The sequence below is a fragment of the Puma concolor genome, chromosome B2 (genome assembly GCF_028749965.1).
Source record: "Puma concolor isolate L17-30 chromosome B2, mPumCon1.1.hap2, whole genome shotgun sequence".
Classification (NCBI taxonomy): Eukaryota; Metazoa; Chordata; class Mammalia; order Carnivora; family Felidae; genus Puma; species Puma concolor.
Window position 1 is genome coordinate 36,054,561 of NC_141671.1, and position 8,703 is coordinate 36,063,263.

Here is an 8,703-nt window from a genome sequence, read left to right on the forward strand (position 1 = left end):
ATCCCGGCTGAATGTATATGCTACCAACAGGACTGACCTTGGGATTCGGGGCGGCTCAGAGGCTGCCTGGCGAACATGAACACCCACGAACCCCCCGGAGGAAGCAGGTTCTTCCTTAGAAGGGGTCACGGTATGGGAGAAGGATGCCGATGAAGACCGAAAAGACCACCAGGGCCAGCGGCTGTCCCCACAATGGCCCCTGGGTCACCTCGCATCAGATCAGCAGCGAGAAGGTTTTGCGCAACAACTTCAGGTTGCACACTGGGGATTGAGGTCTTGTGTCTGTCTGCGGGGGGAAGGGCACAGCATTCAGAGTCTGGAGACCTGGAATTGGCTCCCAGCAATACTACTACGCAAGCCTGGGCAAATTGCTTTGCTCCTTGAACCTTGGTCTTGTCGTCTGTAAAATGGAACTAATTACACTACTTCATAGGGTTATTATAGGGTTTAAATAAAAACAGCAATAACCTTACTGAACGCTTAGTAGGTGCCAGGCACTGTTCACCTGTATTAACTCACTTAATCTCCCCCTCAGACAGTAGGTGCTATGGCTATCTCCATTTTTATTAAAAAAAAAAAATTTTTTTTAGTTTATTTATTTATTTTGAAAGAGAAAGCATGGGGGGGGCGGGCAGGGAGAGAGAGGACGGAGAGAATCTCAAGCAGGCTCCACACTGTCAGTGCAGGGCCCAACACGGGGCTCGAACTCACAACCCCGAGATCAAGAGTCACACGCTCTGCTGACTGGGCCAGCCAGGCACCCCACCACCTCCATTTTAAGAATGAAAAGTAATTTGTCCAATGTCCCGTAGCAAGCGGGGAAGCTGGAATTGGAACCTAGACGGCCTGGCTTCGCAGTGGGTGTTCAGTCGGAATCTCAGCGACTAAATACATTCTAGGGCTGGTGAATCCTAGACAACAGCTTTCAAAGACTGTTTAAGGTAGAAGAAACCTTCGAAGGGCCCTGGGTTAACCTGTTATTTACTGGATGAGGACACGGTCAGAGGGCGAAAGACCTGCCAGAGCTCTTGGTAAGTCCCGCAGAGCTGAGGTGAGGACCCAGGCCTGCGGGCAGCCGTGCCTCATCAGGGTGCCATGGCTCACAATCCTGAGGGTCTGTTCTAGGAAACATGACTCGGTGCAGTCACTTCCATTATCATCAGCGCAGAGAGTCTCAGTGAACTCTTAAGGCATTACCACTCTCTCACATGTTGTATCCATTGATCCTGCCCCCAGACACATTAAATAACATGCACCTAAAGAGGGTAATAAAAGAACAAGGCACTACGCGATGCTCCATGCTTGGTGGCAATACGCGCCTACAAACCCCTGCACTGCAGAATGCATACAAATAAAAAGATATACTAGGATGGCTGCCTCTGGGGCAGGGAAATGGGAGGGACTCATAGAGTAAAGGGGAGTACATAAAACGAGAGGGGACTAGCCAGGACTAATGATGACCGTGAGCCATCACCTAGGGAACAGAATTAACTCATCCCACGGCAGCAAAGGGCCAAAAATAAAACTGAGTAAAACTAAGAGACTGGATGAAATCCCTTTGCCTGAAACACATTGGCTCTGGGCTCAAGAAGGAAAGGTGGGGACATATCCTGGATTGCCTCACAAAGACAGAGGCCTGGAAGAGTGTCGTTGGACGCAACAAGTGACGTCAGGGGGTCAGTCTGTCACACCTACCTCTGAGCTCAAGCTCCAGGTGAGAAGCCAAAGGCAGACCCTCCAGAACCCCAGGGAAGGAGGGAAGAGTAGCTCCTGGGTTAGTGTCAGAGGTCACACAGTCACCTGCTGTCACAGGTGGTTTAGCCAAATCCACTACTGGGTTGATTTTAAGGATGTCAAGAAGACATGGCTATAAGCCAAGAGTCCCGTGATTGTATGATGATTGTGGGCTTGGTTGCCATGAGGGTCCTGGTCCAAGAGGTTCATACATCCGTCTCCCGTCACTCCCGCCAACGGAGCGTGCCTGTAAGGATCGGGTGAAGGAAGAGGGCATCTTCATTACTTAGCTTGTGCATCTGTGGACTGGGGACAGTTGGATGTAGACCTCCCTTAGCAGCCCACTTGGCTACTGGAACCTCCCTGGGAAGTGGTTATACCCCCCAGCAGGGAACCTGCAGTTCCGAGCTCAGGCCACAAGGTGGCAGCATGGGGGGGGGAAGAAAGCTGGTTCCCAACTCCCTGCTGAGGACGCCCAGGCTGGCCTGTGGGCAAGAGAAGTGTCCACCGTGGTCCTTCCAGAGTGGCTCATTATTAAACATGAAATGAGGCAGAAGCTTGTAAGCCCGATAGCTGGGGAAGGGCAGCAAGGAGAGGCAGGTATGACTTTCTAGAAAGTAAATCTCTAAGCCTGTCAGTCCTCAGCCATCAACCACCACAGAGGGGTGCGCGTGTGTGTGTGTGTGTGTGTGTGTGTGTGTGTGTGTGTGAATGTACGAGTGTCTATGTGTCTATATGTGAATGTGTGGGTATGTATGTGTGTTGTGTGTGTGAGGGTGGCTGGTGACTTTGTATACGTGAGTGTGGGGATGGGGGAAGGGGGAAGCAGCAGGCTCAGGTGTCTGTCGCCAGCAAGGCTGGGAGGAAACCATAAACCTTTATCAGCAAGCCCTTCACCTGGGTTAAGAAGGGCAGAGTGCAAAGTTCACATAGATAGTAGCCACTGGGAGGAGCGAAGCATGACGCTGGTGCTGGAGAGGCGGGGGTGGCTCTCCAGTGGGACAGGCAGGGCCGAGGACACTAAGTTCCACTTAGCCCCAGGGTTAAGAATGGATTCTGGGGGCACCTGGGTGGCTCAGTCGGTTAAGCGTCTTGATCTCAGCTCAGTCATGATCTCATGGTTCGTGGGTTCAAGCCCCCATGTCGGGCTCTGTGCTGACAGCGTGGAGCCTGCTTGGGATCCTCGCTCTCTCACTCGCTCAGTCTCCCTCTCTCTCTCTCTCTCTCTCTCTCTCTCTCCCTCCCTCTGCCCCTCCCATGCACACGCTCTCTCTCATAAACAAATAACTTAAAAAAAAAAAAAATGAATGGACTCTGGGCCCAGCAGAGCCAGGTTCGAACCAGCTCAGCTATTTTCAAGTGGGGCAGGTGCTTCCTGGACTTCCTTTTCTCCACCTGTAAAATGGCAGAAATAACCAGTCCTGCCTTCCTGGCCGCGTGTGAGGATTCAGAGATATGCCATGCACTTAGGAGGCCTAGTGTGTGGTGAGTGTGTGTCCGTTGCTTGTGGAGAAAACATGAAATCACGCTATTCAAGAAGGCCCCCCCCCCTTTTTTTTAATGTTTACTTTTTTAGAGAGAGAGAGTGTGAGCAGGGGAGGGGCAGAGAGAGAGGGAGACACAGCATCGGATTCAGGCTCCAGGCTCCGAGCTGCCAGCACAGAGCCCGATGCGGGGCTCGAACTCAGGGACCGTGAGATCATGACCTGAGCTGAAGTGGGACGCTCAACTGACTGAGCCACCCAGGCGCCCCAAGAAGACATGGATATAAGCCAAGAGTCCCGTGATTGTATGATGATTGTGGGCTTGGTTGCCATGAGGGTCCCTTGTGTAGCCTGGACCATACCTGCCACTTGTAAGGTCAGTCTCCTGTCCTCTGCCCTTCTCCAGCCTTCCAGACAGGATCTTTCTTTTTTTCCTTTTCCTTTTCCTTTTCCTTTTCCTTCCTTCCTTCCTTCCTTCCTTCCTTCCTTCCTTCCTTCCTTCCTTCCTTCTTTCTTTCTTTCTTTCCCTCTCTCTTTCTTTCTTTCTTTCTTTGTCTCACTTTCTTTCTTTTTCTTTTTCTTTTTTCCAGACAGGACCTTTCTAATGGTGGAACGGGTCTTGCTGCAAAGTGGTAAGTGCCCCGTCTCTGGGGAAGGGGAGTTTTCAGGGGACCAGCCTGCCTGGAGGGGCTGTTAGGCCAACACCTTCCAGATCCACCTTCAGCTCAGACGCTGCCCCCTCCAGGCGGCTTCGAGTACTGACTCAGTCATACTCCTGTTGAAGTTTTGCCCTTGTTTTCTTTTTTCTCTTTATTAAGGACTGGGTGGAGAGCATCTGGTGTCATTGGGATCACTTTGAAACTACCGCCTCACATTGGGAGCTGGCTTGAGTCAACCGGTCACCATGGAATTTCTTTTTTTAGTGCGTAAACAGCCAAGTTACAGGCAGCTGTTGCCCCGTCCGGGGTGGAAAGACGCCTGTTGATGTGGAGCTGCCTGGCTCATATTTCTTAGGCAAACAGATGCCATGTCTCTCAACTCACCAAACAGGAAGCCCAGAAACTGTGGTTTGGAGACCACACGTCTAGTTATGTCTCGTTATTCAGGGGGGCTTCACCTGGGGAGCCCTCTCTGAATGTCAAAGCTACAAGATAAAGGACACAAATGGGAGCTGGGGTGCTTCTTCTTCTTAGGGGCCACCGCAGGAGGCGGTGAGCGCTAAGTGCCAGGTCAGTGAGGAAACTCTGTTTTGGGGCCAAAGCATAAAAAACCCCCAGCCACAAACCACTGAGCCTTGAGTGAATGCTTGTTCCGTGCAGGTTCTGAGCCCAGGGAGGTCCTCTGAGGGGAGAGGAGGCAGGGAGCTGGAAATTGGAAGTAGGAGGAAGAATTATGCTGGATGGGGTAAGGCCCTTCAAGAGGTGGGAACAGCATGAGCAAAGGCATGGAGGTGGGAACGTATACGTGAGGAAGAGTTTGGTTGGAACAGAGTTTACAACAATAAATAAATCCAACACACCCCACTGAGTGTCTTCTGGGTGCTAAACACTGCTCAATTACCAGGATGAAGTTGGTAAACCAGACTGCCTCCTCTGTAGACATTCTAGCATAATAACAGATATAAATAACAAATGTCATTTATCCTAATAAGCCATGTAAATAATAAATAGAAATCAGAACACTACACATAATGATAGTTCCCATTTATTGAGAGCTTACTACATGCCCTGCCCTGTTTCAAGTACTTTATATATATTTACTCATTTAACCCTCAAAATGCCCACCTAAAGGAAGCATGGGTCTTGTCTCTGGTTCACGGACGAGAAAGCTTAGGCATGGAGTGGTGGAGGCAGGATTCAAACCCAGAGCCTGTGCTCTGACCGTGTTTCCTCACTACTCCAGTACCCGCAGTAAGAAGGGATGAGGTCAGCTTGGCAGGTAATGTGGACCGGTCTGGAGGGTGGCAAAGACCAGGGAGGGGAGTGGGGAGCCAGCGCTTTCAGAAGATTTATCTGCGGGTGTGTGTGGAATCAACTGGGGGGCAGCTGGCCAGGCGGACTTGGAGGTTCGGGGCGGGGGGGGGGTGCGGGGGGTGGGGGTAGTGCAGTCCCCTGGCCTCACTGAAGAGGGGGAGAGGTATCCGTAGATTGGGCTTACCTTGCCTGGAATTAATGAACTTGGCAGATCATAGGACTGACTGACAGTTCAGTGTGGATTACTTGTATTAGTATTCATTGCAATTCATGAGCGGTGAGAGCGCCTTTCCGGTGGGTCGAGCCCTGAGCATGCAATCAGGAGCTCCAAAGGCCTCCAGGCGAGGCCAGAAGACGTGATGATTTGCACAGTGGCCAGACTCCGCCTCCTCTGCGAATTCCACCAGCCAATCCGCAAGCCCGGTGTTCAGGTGCGCCGCCGCCCCCGCTCCCGCGGCCCCCTCCCGGCTGCAGAGCCCCCTGCATTCCCTTCTGGAAGTCCCAGCTCCGGCCCCTGTGTGGGCCGGGGCCGCGCTGCCGGGGGCGGCGGTACCCCTGCCCTCGTCTTGGGCGGCCTGCCCACCACCGCCGTGCCCACTCCAGGCTCCCAGAAGCCCAAGCCAGCTCCCCGTTTCAATCTCGTCCAGTTCTCATCCACGTTTCCTGAGCGGATGCACGATCTCCCTGCGGCTTCAGTAAGAGCAGCCAGTTTAATTTTCTGGCTGCCCCCGCCCAGCTGCTGCCAGGGCCGCCTCTTTCCAGCGCCCCTCCCCACACCTGCAGGCGCCCCTCCGCGCCACGGGGCTTTGCCAAGCCTTCTGCTCGCCGCCTTCTGCCCCAGGGAAAGGCCCCGGCCCCGGAAACCCCAGAAGGGCTTGACCCTCAGGCGCTGCCTAGCCTAGCGACCAGGGTCCCAGCCTCTCGGTGTCCTCCTTAGCCCTACCCTCTCCCTCCCACCCTAGCTCTGCTCCCACCGCAAAACAGCGCCACCCACCGACTCACACCGATACCCCCTCTGGTGGGGGAGGGGGAGGGGCCGGGGCTCAGGTGCCGAGAGCGAACTTTAGGATTGCCCTTTAAGAATGTCCCCAGCCTGGCAGCGCCCTGGAGGGCTGGGAATTCCCGCCTGGGAATTTTTCCAATATTCTGCCAGCTGTGTCTGCTCTTTCAGTGGTTTTATTATTTTTCTTTCTGTTCCAACTCCTCCTTTCGCTTTCAGTACGGCAGTGAGGCCAAATGGCGGTGGAGGGTGGGGGCCCCCGGCCCCTGGTGAGGCGGAGCTGTGGCCACGACCAGCTGTGCCAAGGGAGGGGATGAAGGAGGGCACCGGAGGGGAACAGGGAAGTGAGACCAGCCCCAGGGCGGCCTCTTGTTCTGGTGATTTTCTCGTCATTCGTCATTCGGCTCTGGGCACGCGAGGCCTTGTCTTCCTCTGGCCCTATCAAAAATGCACATCTGCTCATTGGGAGGGTGACACATTAACCCAGTAACACCAATCCACTTGTCGGATGTGCTAGCTGCTGCCTAACAGCGGAGAGGCCGAGGAGAGGGGCCGCAGAACGCATAAGCTGTGAAGGAGAGTGGGGGAGCGTGGGGGCGCGGGGCACAAGCTTGGGGAGATGCCATGGCACCTTTGAGCAGCAAGGAGGTGCCGGATAGCCAGGGATTTGGGCAAAACGGGAGAACCCTGACCTTGGAGGACTTTTTTCACTGCATCATTAGGCTTCAAGAGGGTGGGGTAGGGCCAGTAGGGTCCCTTGGTGAGATCACTTCCCTGGTGTGGTGTGATTTCCCTGGCACCTGCCTGTGCCATGGGGTCTCCATGGGTCAGTTGGACAACTTCCTGATGGGACAGCCACTGGCCTCCAGCTTTTAGGTGAGGATTAAACCCAGCTGCGTGTAACAGGAAACCAAATAAGTGGCTTAAATCAGAAAAAGCTTTATTTTCCGCTCACGTAAATGAATTGTGGAGGCAGAGAGTCCTGAGCATTTCAAAGTATTTTTAAAAAATGTTTATTTATTTAGTTTAGAGAGACAAGGCACAAGCAGGGGATGGGCAGAGAGACAGAGGGAGGCACAGAATCTGAAGCAGGGTCCAGACTCTGAGCTGTCACCGTAGAGCCCGACGTGGGGCTCGAACTCACAAACTGAAATCATGACCTGAGACGAAGTTGGACGCTTAACCGATGGAGCCATCCAGGTGCCCCGTTTAAAGTAGTTTTTTAAATGTTTGTTTATTTTTGAGAGAGAGCATGCTGGTGCGCCGGTGCGAGTGGGGGAGGGGCAGAGAAAGAGGGAGACCGAATCCGGAGCAGGCTCTACGCTATCAGTACGGAGCCCAATGCGAGGCTCAAACTCACCAACTGTGAGATCATGACCTGAGCTGAAACCAAGAGTTGGATGAGTAACCAAATGAGCCACCCAGACGCCCCCTGAGCATTTTAAGACTTAAAGGAATAAATACCTAGGTACCCCTCCTCTTCCCAACTCTAAGTCCAAGCATTTTCCCAAGCAGGCAGCTCATTCTGTGTGGAGCTTGATCAATGCGTAAATGCACCCTGTGTGGGCTTCCTTCCCTCCTTGTGTCATGTCTACATGGCCCCATGAGCCTCCCGGGCTCCCCTTCCAAATCCCTGTTTTGGGATCTGCATCTGTGGGGACTCCAACCAAGATACTAACATCTCTGAGCACCTTACTACCTGTGAAGCATTGTCTCATTTCTTCCTCAACCCTGGGTGATGGAATCCAATTATTAAGCCCTATTTTAGAGAGGAAGCCATAACTTGTCCAGAGTCATCCACCATTGGAGCCAAGACTCAAACCAGGCTGACCATTTTGTGATATTTCTTTGGGAGGGTTCCTCAACCAGAATCCCAGGTCAGAGAATGCACATCTTCAGGCTTTTGACCTTTCTGCCAAACTGCCCCTGAGTAAAGTCAGGTCCAAGTACTCCTCCCAACCACCAGTGTGGGGACCACTCACTTCTCCTGTCCTCAACTTCCGAGGGCTACCGGCTTTTTCCAGCCCAGCCCCTGGGAGGCCATTCCTCCCACATTTGTCTTTTAAAACAGTGTTTATTTATTTATTTTTGAGAGACAGAGAGAGAGAGGCAGAGAGAGAGGGAGACAGAGAATCCCAAGCAGGCTCCGCGCTGTCGGCGCAGAGCCCAAATTGGGACTCGAACTCACCAACGGTGAGATCACGAGCTGAGCCGAAATCGAGTCGGATGTTTAACCAACTGAGACACCCAGGCAGCCGTCTTTTTTTTTTTTTTTTTTTTAAATTCAGAAAGCATTGATGTGAACAAGCCTTTTAAAAAGACTTACGCCAACAGACATGCAGTATGTGTCTGAGGTGAACTGAAAAGGGATGAAACCAAGTAAACGGGTTCCTGAACCGAGAATAGGTTTTCTGCCTGCCCCTCGGCTTTCCTGGGAGGGCAGCCTGGAGCTGGTGGGCGGAGGTCAGAGGTGGGTGGGCCGGCAGACGGGATGGAGGGGGAAGGATCAAGG

General features: G+C 52.9%; 1 long non-coding RNA gene across 1 annotated transcript; it reads right to left on the reverse strand.

Annotated features, from left to right (window-relative positions):
• Window positions 1–543: 543 nt before the first annotated feature.
• On the reverse strand, window positions 544–6,103 carry LOC147580916 (uncharacterized). The gene is made up of 2 exons (XR_015251202.1): window positions 5,376–6,103; window positions 544–1,981 (listed from the first exon to the last, which is right to left on the reverse strand). It is a non-coding gene; the product is annotated as an uncharacterized LOC147580916 (long non-coding RNA).
• Window positions 6,104–8,703: the final 2,600 nt, after the last annotated feature.